Source organism: Ursus americanus, unplaced genomic scaffold (assembly GCF_024610735.1).
Source record: "Ursus americanus isolate L20-20 unplaced genomic scaffold, mUrsAme1.1.p SCAF_68, whole genome shotgun sequence".
NCBI classification, from domain to species: domain Eukaryota; kingdom Metazoa; phylum Chordata; class Mammalia; order Carnivora; family Ursidae; genus Ursus; species Ursus americanus.
Genome location: NW_028273650.1, coordinates 569286 through 582859, shown reverse-complemented (window position 1 = coordinate 582859; position 13574 = coordinate 569286). Strand labels below are relative to the sequence as shown.

At 50.7% G+C, this 13574-nt stretch overlaps 1 long non-coding RNA gene across 1 annotated transcript; it reads right to left on the bottom strand.

Moving 5' to 3' along the window:
* Window positions 1-5250: 5250 nt before the first annotated feature.
* On the bottom strand, window positions 5251-5828 carry LOC148106743 (uncharacterized). The gene is made up of 2 exons (XR_015723564.1): window positions 5711-5828; window positions 5251-5518 (listed from the first exon to the last, which is right to left on the bottom strand). It is a non-coding gene; the product is annotated as an uncharacterized LOC148106743 (long non-coding RNA).
* Window positions 5829-13574: the final 7746 nt, after the last annotated feature.

Here is a 13574-nt window from a genome sequence, read left to right as displayed (position 1 = left end):
GCACTTCATCCTAAAGGAGCAGAATGCACATTCTTCTCAAGTGCACATGGAACATTCTCCAGAATAGATCACATACTGGGTCACAAATCAAGTCTCAACAGGTACCAAAAGACTGGGATGGTTCCCTACATGTTTTCAGACCACAATAATGTAAAACTTTTTTTTTCTTTTTTCTTAAGATTTTATTTATTTATTCGACAGAGACAGAGACAGCCAGCGAGAGAGGGAACACAAGCAGGGGGAGTGGGAGAGGAAGAAGCAGGCTCATAGTGGAGGAGCCTGATGTGGGGCTCGATCCCATAACGCCGGGATCACGTCCTGAGCCGAAGGCAGACGCTTAACAGCTGTGCCACCCAGGCGCCCCCACAATGCTGTAAAACTTAAAGTCAACCATAAGAAAAAATTTGGAAGACCACAAATACATGGAGCTTAAAGAACATCTTTTTTTTTTTTTTAAGATTTTATTTATTTATTTGACAGAGACAGAGACAGCCAGCGAGAGAGGGAACACAACCAGGGGGAGTGGGAGAGGAAGAAGCAGGCTCATAGCGGAGGAGCCTGATGTGGGGCTCGATCCCATAATGCCGGGATCACGCCCTGAGCCGAAGGCAGACGCTTAACCGCTGTGCCACCCAGGCGCCCCAGCTTAAAGAACATCTTACTGAAGAATGAAGGCGCCAAGCAGAAAATTAAAGAATTAAAAAAAAAATGGAAGCAAATGAAAATGAAAACACGACAGTTCAGAACCTTTGGAATGCAGCAAAGGTAGTCCTAAGAGGGAAGTATATAGCAATACCGATCTTTCTCAAGAAACAAGAAAATTCTCAAATACACATCCTAACCTTACTCCTAAAGGAGATGGGGAAAAAACCCAGCAAATAAAGCCTAACGCCAGCAGGAGAAGAGAAATAACAAAGATTAGAACAGAAATCAATGATATAGAAATCAAAAGAACAGTAGAACAGATCAACAAAACTAGGAGCTCATTCTTTGAAAGAATAAGGTTGATAAACCCTAGCCAGACTTATCCAAAAGAAAAGAGAAAGGACTCAAAATCACAAACGAAAGAGGAGAGATCACAACCAACACTGAAGAAATACAAACAATTATAAGAACATATTATGAGCAATTATGTGCCAACAAACTTGGCAATCTGGAAGAAATGGATGCATTCCCAGAAACATATAAACTACCAAAACTGAAACAGATAGAAATAGAAAACCTGAACAAACCCATAATCAGCAAAGAAATTGAAGCAGTAATTAAGAATCTCCCAACAAACAAGAGTCCAGGACCAGATGGCCTACCAGCGGAAACCAAACATATAAAGAAGCATTAATAACTTATTCTCCTGAAGCTGTTTCAAAAAATAGAAAGGGAAGGAAAACTTCCAAACTCTTTCTATGAGGCCAGCACTACCTTGATCCCCAAACCAAAGACCCCACCAAAAAGGAGAATTACAGACCAATATTCCTGATGAACATCGATGCAAAAATTCTCACCAAGATACTAGCTAATAGGATCCAACAGTACATTAAAAGGATAATTCACCGTGACCATTTAGGATTTGTTCCTGGGCTGCAAGGATGGTTCAACATCTGCAAATCAATCAATGTGATACACCACATTAATAAAAGAAAGGTCAAGAACCATACGATCCTCTCAATTGATGCAGAAAAAGCATTTAAGAAAATACAAAATCTTTTCTTGATAAAAACTCTCTGCTGTGTAGGGATAGAGGGAACATGCCTCAGCATCATAAAAGCCACATATGAAAAACCCATGGCAAATATCATCCTCAGTGCTGAAAATCTGAGAGCTTTTCCCGTAAGGTCAGGAACATGACAAGGCTGTCCACTCTCACTACTGTTGTTCCACATAGTACTGGAAGTCCTCGCCTCAGCAATCAGACAACAGAAAGAAAAGACATCCAAACTGGCAAAGAAGAAGTCAAACAAGGTACTCTATGGAGAAGGTCCCAAAGACTCCACCCAAAAATTGCTAGGACTCATACAGGAATTCAGCAAAGTGGCAGGATATGAAATCAGTGCACAGAAGTCAGTTGCATTTTGATACACTAAGAATGAGGCAGATGAAAGAGAAGGCATCGATCCCATTTACAGTTGTCCAAAAAACCCATTAAATTACCTAGGAATAAACAGAACCAAAGAGGTAAAGGGTCTGTACTCTGAAAATTATAGAACCTTATGAAAGAAATCAAGGAAGACACAAAGAAATGGAAAAACATTCCATGCTCATGGATTGGAAGAACAAATATTGTTAAAATGTCTATGTTACCCAAAGCAATCTACACATTCAACACAATCCCTATCAAAATACCATCAGCATTTTCCATAGACCCAGAGCAAACAATCCTAAAACTTGTATGGAACCAGAAAAGACCCCAAATAGCAAAAGTAATATTGCAAAAGAAATCCAAAGCTGGAGGCATCATGATTCCAGACTTCAAGCTATATTACAAAGCTGTAATCATCAAGACAGTATGGTACCGGCACAAAAACAGACACATAGATCAATGGAACAGAACAGAGAATCCAGAAGTGGACCCTCGACTCTATGGTCAATTTATCTTCCACAAAGCAGGACTGAATACCCAATGGAAAAAAGACACTCTCTTCAACAAATGGTGTTGGGAAAATTGGACAGCTACATGCAAAAGAATGAAACTTGACCACTCTCTCACACCATACACAAAGATAAACTCCAAATGGATGAAAGACCTAAGTGTGAGACAGGAATCCATCAGAATCCTAGAGGAGAGCATAGGCAGCAACCTCTAGGACAGCAACCTTTTTCATGACACATCTCCAAAGGCAAGGGAAACAAAAGAAAAAATGAACTTGTGGGACTTCATCAAGATAAAAAGCTTCTGCACAGCCAAGGAAACAGTCAAAAAAACTAAGAGGCAGCCCACGGAATGGGAGAAGATATCTGCAAATGTCTTAATCAGATAAAGGGCTAATATCCAAAATCTATAAAGAACTTATCAAATTCAACACCCAAAGAATAAATAATCCAAGCAAGAAATGGGCAGAAGACACGAATAGACATTCTCCAAAGAAAACATACAAATGGACAACAGACACATGAAAAATGTTAAATATCACTTGGGAAATACAAATCAAAATCATAATGAGATACCACCTCATTAACAAGTCAGGAAATGACAGATGTTGGCAAGGATGAGGAGAAAGGGGAACCCTCTTGCCCTGTTGGCGGGAGTGGAAACTGGTACCTAATTCTGGAGAAGAATTTGGAGGTTCCTCAAAAAGTTAAAAACAGAACTTCCCTATGACCCAGCAATTGCACTACTAGGTATTTATCCCAAAGATACAAATATAGTGACCCGAAGGGGCACCTGCATCCCAATGTTTATAGCAGCAATGTCCACACCAGCCAAACTATGGAAAGAGCCCAGATGTCCATTGACAGATGAATGGATAAAGAAGATGTGATATATATGGAATGGAATATATATACGTGGTATGTATAATGGAATACTACTCAGCCATCAAAACAATGAAATCTTGCCATTTGCAATGATGTAGATGGAACTGGAGGGATTACGCTAAGCAAAATAAATTAATCAGAGAAAGACAATTATATGATCTCATGCATACGTGGAATTAAAGAAACAAAACAGAGGATCATGGGGAAGAGAGGAAAAATACAACAAGATGAGAGAGAGGGAGACAGGCCATAAGAGGCTCTTAATCATAGGAAACAAACTGAGGGTTGCTGGAGGGGAGGTGGTGGGGGATGGGGTAACCGGGTGCTGGGCATTAAGGAGGGCACGTGATGTAATGAGCACTGTGTATTATATGAGACTGATGAATCACTGGCCTCTACCTCTGAAACAAATAATACATTATATGTTAATTAATTGGATTTAAATAAAAAAATAAAGAGCACCCTTGCATAAAAATAAACCAACCAACAGACAGACAGACAGACAGAAAGTAGGCCAGTGATTACCTGGTGACGGGATGGTTGGGGGAGGGAAGGATTGTAAGGGCATCAGGGAATTTTTTGAGAATGATGACTATGTTCATTATCATGGGTATATACATGTCTCAAAACTCATCAAATTGGGTTTGTTTAAAAAAGTCTTCCCCTATGGACTCTGGGAAACAAACTGAGGGTTTCAGAGGGGAGGGGGTGGGGGATTGGGCTAGGCCGGTGCTGGGTATTAAGGAGGGCACGTATTGCATGGAGCACTGGGTGTTATAGGCAAACAATGAATCATGGAACACTACATCAAAAACTAATGATGTACTGTATGGGGAATAACAAAACATAATAAAAAAATTAAAAAAAAAATCCCATTATCCTGGCAAGAGAGAACCCATCCCTGATCCATCAGATGCCAGCCAGGGAACAGTAGCTATTGTGCATCTGACCCAGAGCCTGGGGCCTGGAGGGAACTGCTGCTTCAGAAGAACCGCATAAGGAGATGCATGAAGGCTGGAAATCCTGGCTCCTAGGTCAGCATAGATGTTCATGGAACCAGGCTCAGGTGTGCCCTTTAAGGTACCCCTCCCATCTTTTCCCAACACACAAAACAAGCAGGAAAGGGTATCCAGAGATCATTGACAAGAATCCCAGAAAGATGCCAAACTTGGTAAACGGCCAACGAGGAGACTGAGGCTGGAAAGTCCTGCCTGCCCTGAGTCCAACTGCAAATTATCTTCCTCTGGCTTTGTCCCCTTCACACGCAGGATTTGATCTCCTTCCGTGTTTTTCCCCACTAGGTGCTGATGCAGTTCCAGAGACTGAACTACAATACGACAAGTTCCAAAACCAAACACAAAACTAAAAAAGCATCTCAATGGAAGAAGCAGGACACAGTCTTCCTGGCCTTAGAGCGGAGAAAGGCAACCCCAGTCCTGGGGCAGGAAGGTGTTCTGGGGCGTACAAGTCTTAAAGACTCCCACTTTCAGTGATTGTTGCTACTCCTGGGAAAGTCCCTGCAACCTCTAAATCTCAGGAGTTCTGAGGGGCTGTCTCTGCTGTTTGCCCAAATTCATTGACTGAAATGGACCCGTGCTCTGAGTAAGGGGGATTTTGGGGTGCCCTCCAGTGGCTAGGGAGAAGGGCTGGCACTTCTCCTTCCTCCCACATACAGTAGCTGATGACTCTGGGAGATTTCCTAGGTCAGGAACGAATATGAGAGTCTGTGCAAGTTTTCCATTACTGCAGGAAGTAAAAGACCCAAACCACACACATGGGTTCTAAAACAAAACAAGGGCTTTAATCTCCTAACATGCAAATCTATCACGGTACTATTTAAAACAACTAAATGGTGCCCCCTACATAAGGAAATAGATGGGGGGAAGGGGTGTGGAGGAAATGGGCGCAAGGATGCAGCTGCTGAGGAATCCCTGCAGGGCCACTGGACACTTGCTCAGCCCTGAGGTTGACTGCGGCCAGTTCTTCTCCTTCTTGAGTGCTGCTGACCAGCTAGGACCGGGGCTCCAGCTGGCAGGACAGGGTGTAGCTAAGGACAGAGGGACACCTGTGAGTTGCCCAGGAGCTTCCATTCAAGAGTCCCTGCCAGTGTTTGCCCACAGCTGGAGTCAGGCGCCCCGGCAACAAGGCCTGAGGCTGCCCAGGGAAGGAGGATCCCAGGAGTGGCCAGCAGAAAGAGTCCACCCCGAACCTCACCGACCCAGCTCCTGATGGGCCTCACCTCTCAGCCTCGCTGAGCGGCTCCATAGCCTGGAACCAGGCCCAAAAAGGATCCTCGGGCTCTAGAGTGTAATTCTCGGCAGCCACCTGGAGCAGCATGATGTCCGTTATGACTTGGTATTCCTGAGCAGAGAGAGAAGCACAGGATGCATAGGGAGCCTGGGGTGGGGGGGGGGGGAGCTGCAGGGCCTGGTGACGGTTGAGGAGCGGGACCGGGGACCCATCCCAGGTCCTGGCAAACATGGCCACCCTCCTGCCTGCAGATTCATCTGGTCTCCACCTATTCTCAGAGATGAATATCAGTAGCCTCTCCTGCGGGAAGTTTTCCTGGATGCCATGCATCTGTCCCCATCTTCTAACGGGATGGGACTTGCACTGCTTTCTTCTCAAGGGATCCCAGGAAATGTGAGGTGGAGGGGATGGAGCCAAGCAATGTTCTTCCCAGGGACATCTTTGAGGCCCACTCCCTACCCTTCCCTGTGGGAAGCGCCACATATGCTCACCTTATTTCTTTTCTGGTGGTTGATCTCATTCCCCTGGAATGCAGACAAAGTCCATCAGAATGAGGCCCCTGGTTCTTAGGAGCACTTGATTCCCATCCCTTCTCATGCTGCACCATGGCCAGGACCCATGAGGGGCCGTGCATACACAGATAGCGGGCCTGGGATCTAGGCCAGGCTCTGGGGTCCAGAGAAAGGAGGACATGGGGCAGATGGACTGGCTACAGGTCGGGACCCTGCAGCACCACCCTCTCGGAAGACAGTGGGGGAGGCCGAAGCCTCAGGCAGGAAGGGGCTGCTGCGGCTACTGAGGTGCTTGCTGACGTGGAGGGTCCTGACTTCATTCTCCCCCCACGGGCAAACTCACCGGGGGAGGCTGAGGTCCACTCAGACAGACCTCACGCAGCTTTGCCTTCAGGAAGCTCTGCTGCTTCACCAGTCTTCGGCACCGGGAGCCGTGGCCTAACTGCAGCCTCACCTCGCTCATCCCTGAGATGGGCAACAGCCCCCAGGCTCACAGGGTAGCCGTGAGGCTGTCATGAGGAGAGGTTTGCCGAGTCCTGAGAGCTCAGGGCTCAGTACAGGGGCGCTCTGCTCCCAAACCTCTGGATTCTGGTCCCTCCCCCACAATCCTCAGGCTCACCCACCTCCAGATAGTCCTCCATGGCGGTATCTAACATCACCAGCTCGGTGAGGAAAGTGCCAAGGAAAGGCACGACACCCTGTGTCATGAGGGGGAGGGTTGGGATGAGTCCCTGCTCGCTGGTGTCCACAGGGACCCTCCACTGAAAATGCTCCAGCCTCCTAGCCCACCCCAGGGGCTCACGTGGAGCAGCCTAGGACCCTTAGCAGCCTCCCCCCACGGGTTCCCTTTCCCCTCCCCCCCCAGAATATCAGACTCCTCCTCATCACCTTCAGGGCCTGCTTTTCAAAAATGCCAGGGAATGGAGCAGTAGGTCGGTCCCTATCCACCCGCAAAACCCATTCTTTTTTATGGACCTTCTGGACCCTCCTCCTGGTTCTTTTGAAATAAGAATTGTAGAAGCTGTGGCCCCAGGAGCCACAGCTGGAGTGGGAAGGCCCCCCCCGCCTTCCTGGTCTTTCCTTTTTGGGAGGCTTCCAGCCCTCAGGGAGGAGCCCTCCTCCTCCTCTGACTTTGGAGGCCCTGGGCCTCAGGCACACTCACCTTCTTCTGCATCCTCTTCTGGGCTCCCCGGAGGGCCATCACCAGGGTGGCAAATCTATTGGATGGTCGCTCCTGCAGGGCCAAGGACAAGTTCCTTGAGACCATCATACCCTCAGGCCACTTGCCCCCACCATCTTGGACGTCAGAACCTAGACATCTGACCTAACTCATACTGATCCTGAGGCCCCATTATCCAGAAGCAGGCCGTGAGTGATTCCAGAACAATTTCACTCCAACATTCACTCCATGTGTGACCTTGAGCTTACAGCCTGGCCTCCCCAAGCCTGTTTTCTCATCGGGAAACGTGACAACTCCACCTATCTCCCATGGTCTCCTGAGGACTCAGGGTCCTATTACTCTCATCATTGTTGTGGCCCTCAACCCAGCCCAACCCCATCACTGAGCACAGGTCTGTCCTCTGGGCTCTCCAGGTTTGTAGAGGCCCCCACCTGGACCAGCTGTCGACACAGAGCGAGAGGGTGTGTAGGCTAGGGAGTCTGCTTGGACACCACCTGCTTGCCCCCTCGCCGCCAACGGCATCCTCACCTAGGCTGTCGCCACATTCATGACAAAGGCTTCCCCTCCCCAAGGAATGCTTCAGACCATTCCCGACTTCATCCACTCAGGACCCTGTTCCATCCCACCCCTCCTCTCTTTCCAGACCTGCACTTTCCAGGCTACCTTGATGAGCAGATTCCTGCCCTGTGTGGTGTCCTTGCTGCACAGCTTTTGAAAGATCCTCAATGGCTTCCTGAAGAGAGGCAAGGGAGGCACGATCAATGGACGAATAATGTGGCAGGGTTGAGTGCGAGTGCCTTTTCTTTGAGAACCCCAGAGTGTCAACCTGCCTGGTTGAGGGTTTCTTCTGGGATCCTCTGAGCACTAAGGTCTTTGTAGGACATGGGAGGGAGCTCTCATGTGGCTCGTCCTGGGCCTCCCTTCCCATATTCATTGAGAAACGCTGTTTGGGTCAATTTGGGGTTCAAATGGGCAGAGAGCTTAGTGGCTGTCAAGGAAACACGTGAAGAGATTTAATGCAGCTCAGCCCCGTGTGGGACATTTGGCAAAACTGATTTCTAAAGTGGGAGGCATGGTGGCCTCCTCACCAGGAAGGCTGAGAGATGCACCCACCAGCCCAGGTCCTGTGGTCGGGGTTTGCCGCCTCCCAGAAGGTCCAAGCTGCCTGAGAGGGAAGAGGACAAGCCTCTGGGAGCTCCCTCGTCCATCCTGGTCCCTCCATGGAGAGAGGCCTACTCACCTGGAAACCTTCCCCCACGTGTTCTCGAGGCGGTGAATGGAGACACTCTGCAGAGCCGAGAGGATGGCATGTAAGGACGAGTAGTTCCTCAGGGTTTGACAGGCCTGGGGAGGGAAGAGAATGGGCTGTCACTTGGGGAGCCGGCACCTGATTGGCTCTCAAGCTTCAGTCCCCCTCAGGGGAAAGCGCTCCTGCTGGAGGAAGCAGCTGTCCAGGGACCTGCCGAAGGGCACACGTGAGGCCCAGAGGAGGAGGAGGATTTTACCTCACACCAAGGAAGGAGCCAGGAAGAAACGGAGCATCCCAGCATGGGGCCATGCAAGGCGAGGTCAGCATGCCCCTGGACCAAAGAGCCTAGGGACTGCACAGTCCTAGGGCAAAGACCAGGGCCTTCCACCCTGAGACCTGATCAAGGGAAGAGCAGTGCCCGAGACTCAGGAGAGCACCTCGGCTGGGCTTCCCGTTGCATACCTTGGCCACCTTGATCCAGTGCTCCACCACCACGGCCCTGTCCCGGGCTGTCATGCTCGGGTTGCCAAGGCAGGTGGTGATGACACACTTGGCCACACCGTTGAACTGGGCGACAGTGGCCCGGACTGTGGGTGCCAGGTGCTCATTGCCAGGCTTGTTGCGCTTGGACCAGACGGAGCCCAGGCACTGATGGGGCAGCAGCTTCTTGAACAGCTCCTAGAGAACAGGCGGACCTTGGTTCACCCAGCCATTTCCCATGCAAGACTCATGTCCTACGTAGGAGTCACAGGTCAGAGCTGGACCTCAGGGAGCTGAGAATCTGGCCTGAGCCTGGTTGGAGACCATGGATTTCATTCCATTGTTTTTCCCTGAGGGAACCCAGTACACAATGACCCAGGAGCAAACAGAGCAAGGGAAGGAAGGAGGGCATTGGCACCCTGATCATGCTCAGGAACTCCCAGCTCCAGGTGGCACTGCAAGGTGGTCCAACCCAAGGGGGCTTCTTCCCCTCCCCTCCAACTGGTCATCCCCCTGGTCCTTCCCCCCTTTCAGATGCACATTCTCACACGGGAGCTGCAACCACACGTTCTTCCGTCTGCCCTGTCCTCATGGACACATCAGACGCCTAATCAATGCTGAGGGTACTCATCCTCCAAGGCACATGAGTGGGTGACCCATGGACTTGACTGAACACAGGGAGCTGCCCTCCTCCACCCACGGGACCAGGGCCTGCCCATTGGTCTCTCCATTCTGGCTCATTTCTTCTCCCTAGTACCTCCGTATCAGTGCTTATCAGGGTCTCTCGCTACAGTCCGCAGCTGGACAGTGAAAGCTTGGGGCTAAGCGCCCTGATGGGTTGACAGGGTTGGGAAGTGGTGGAGCTGAGATTTGGTCCCAGACCATAGGAGTCCACATCAGGGAAAGGCAGGTGTGGGGCAGGTGAGAGCAGAAGGAAGGCCTGCCCCTGGCCCACCCTGAGAGCCCAGCTGCTCACCGCATCCATATACGTGAGCTGCTCTGCCACCAGCCTGGGAGGGAAGTCCAGGAGGTCGGGCTTCTCCTCACCCAGCTGGTTCTTTGGGGTGACACAGCGGTGGCAGGAAGCCTCTGGGGCCACGGTGGGCTCTGTGGCTGTTGCCTGAGTGAAACTTTCCAGCAAAAAGGGTGGTCCAGCTGACTGCTGCTCAGCACCCGGCACACATGCAGAAGATGGGAGCACGGGTTGCAGTTCTGGAACAGCTGACGGAGGGGAGGCTGGCTCTGACACCGCAGGTGACAGTTGACACAGAGCCGGGGTCGCCTCTAGCTCTATAGGAGGCCCTGTTCCTGGCTCTGCCGCTGGAAGGAGCCCTGGAGCTGGCACTGGGGCAGGAGACAGAGAAAGGTTCATCCACATCACTGACTTTCCATATGCCTTTGCAAAACCAGGACAGACCCCATGGCCTTGAAAGGAATACCCAGCCCATGAACCCCATCCCAGTTAGCCTTCCCAGCTTGCCATCCCCCTTACCCTCCACCTCTGCCTCAGTGAGCGCCAGAAGTTCCCGCTGCATCAGGAGAAGGGGGACATGGTTTGTCAGGTCCCAGGCATGCCACTTCAGAACCATGGCCCCATGCACATAGGCCACCTTGATCTCGACACGGTCACGGCCCAGGGACTGATAGATAGCCTGCAAATTCTGTTCAGGCCAGGTACCCAAGAAGGGAGACAGGGTGCTGGGGAGAGTCATATGTGGAACAGAGTCAGAGGCCTGGCCTTGCATTGCACATGCTACTCCCACAGCACCGTTCTTTCTGTATGGGTCCCAGAGGATGGCCCCAGCCCCCTCCCAACCCCTCTCTAGCTGCCCTCGTAGTGGAAGGCCTGGTCCTCCAGAAAACCTGAATGAGTCTGGTTTTTCCACTTCTCTTCTCCTCTACCTGGCCATGGGCCTGGTCTACTCTATGCTCCATGCACACCAGTATCAAGGCTCAGGTTGGAGGCAGATTTGTGAGTGGTCGGCTCAGCACACCCTCGGTTCTTGGCCCCGGTTGGGGTGGTCAGCAGGGAGGGGCAGGCAGAGCAAGTTGGGACCGTCAAAGGGATGGGTGTTTCAGGCACCCACTGAGCCCAGACTGTGCTCTGCTGCCTAGAGGGCCTGGGACCCCCTCCACAGCCTTCTTTGACTCATTTGCTTCTTCACATGAAGCCCCCCAGATGAAGCCCACCCACTGGAAATCAAGAGATCGGTGAGATCCCTGGTTCGGCAAATCCCTCCCCAGCCACCACCCCTGTAGTCCCCCATCCTGCTCTTTGGAGGCAACCAGCCCTGCTTCTGGACCCAAACCCCTGTCCCAGTTTTACTTGATCATTTCATCTGTCCTATGATCCAGCTCTAGGTGGATCCTTTCAAAGCTAGAGGAGGCTACGAAGATGTCACATCTAACAACGATTGGACATGCGTGCTTAGGGTGTGCAGAGTGCCTATCTGACCCTCTGACTAGACCTGAGACCCAGACACTGCATCTCCTCTCTCCATTCACATTCCTAGGTGCTTAATATACATTCTTGAACGACTACTTCCCAGTCCGCACTTTCCAAATCCTGAGTGGCCTGTGGGCTGGTCTGCCTGCTCCCAGTGTGCCCCTGAGCTGCTCACACAAAGGACAACTACCAGAACCATCTAGATGGAATCTCAGAAGTCCTTTACACATAGAGAAACTGCCTGCTTTGCATTTCCTTTCGTCAACCCAGAAGGGCCACCGGCCTGTGAGGGTTGCACTTGAGAGCTTCTTGACCGGAGAGAGAGAACTATTAAGCAAGAAGATGCCCAGCACGTCCAGGAGCCCTTTCTACAGAGCCAAGCACCAGAGTAGCCCGTGCCATGTTTCCTCCCATGATTTCCTACAGTAACTGTATGAGGTTCATCCTCTTAACCACCCCAGTTTTCAGAAGAGGAAAGGGAAGGTCAGAGAGGGGTAGGGCCATTCCCGAGATGTACACCCAGTAGATGGGAGGCTCACCCTGTGCTGTGCATGGGGTGGGCACTCACCGATTGAACTGCTGGCCCAGGACCTGTGTGGCTGAAGTGAACATCTCGTACATGCAGAAGATCGTTGAGGTGGTTGAGATGCTCCCATCTGGGAAGGATGGCACCAGGGACTGTACGAAATGCTCCATTGTGCCTTCTCGGAGCCTCAGCATCGTCTGGGCCTCATCCAGGGACAGGGATGATTCCTTTTCCCACCAGGTAGAGAAGGGGGGTGTGGGGGGCAATGGAGTCAGCTTCAACACCACGAACCACCAGGATGATCAGGGTCTGGTGCTCAGACCAGAGAGTCCCATCCCTTCGGGAACTTGTGCAAGAAAAGGGACTTGAGGGCCCACCCAGAAAAAGGCTCTAGGCTTGAAAGTACAATTGCCTTTAGGGGTGAAATGAGAAAGCATTGGTCACTTCAACACATCTTGTTAGCTGAGCCACCACAGCCTTTCTCTCTCTGAATAGGCTTTATTAAGAACTGTACGCCTTTGAGTCATCAGTCAACATCCCTACTGCAGACAGGAGAAAGCAGAGGCTTAGCATCTCCAACGCTGCTCGAGATCATAGACGTTGGGCCTGAGAACTGTCCAGAGCATGGAATGCATGGCATTTCCCTAGGCTGCTGCGGCCTGGTCTGTTCCTCAGGTGGGGAGAAAGGTTCAGGGGAAATCCACCTTCCTCGGCAGGCCCCAGGGGAGCCGGTTGTTTCTAGTGTGGGTTCTGGCCTTGCCGTGATCATCTGTGGGTCCTGAGATTGGACATCAATCTGGACCTGTTCTCACCCCAGACCAGCATTGGATGTTGTTGTGGGCCGAGGCACCTGCTGCTTGTCAAGGGAGATGGAGAAGCTGAGCCTTTGGAGCAAGCAGCTCCTCAAAGATGGCCTGGATTGAACTCTGAAAAGACAGAGTCCACTACCTGGGCCAGGAGGCATCAGAGGCCTTGCACCCAATCCGTGCTTGAAAGGCTGATTCACGGCGGCAGACAACCTCCCATACGGAGGTCCAAAAAGACATATGAGGACACAGCTTGTGACCCGGGGGACATACAATGAGTCGATGTGTTCTGAGAGGTGATACGTTACAGAGGAACATATAGAATGGCTTCATCCCACCGTTCCTTTTATGTTCAATCACCCTGTGTGGGGTGAGGATTCATAAGGCCTTGGACACGTTCTCCAAGGACAGTGGAGCTGGGTTCTACACAGGATGGCTGGGGTGAGTCAAGAAAATACTCAAAACAGTAGCAAAATGCAAAGACACTCATGGCTGCGGGAAAAGTCACACAAAACAGAATGAAACAGAATAACCCACGCCCCAAACTGCAAAAAACACGAACACTATTCTCTACCATTCCCACCTATGGGAAGAGTGTCTTCCTACCTTCTCCCACAGCTGGTGGTGGAGGTGTGGATACTGGGATGACTTTGT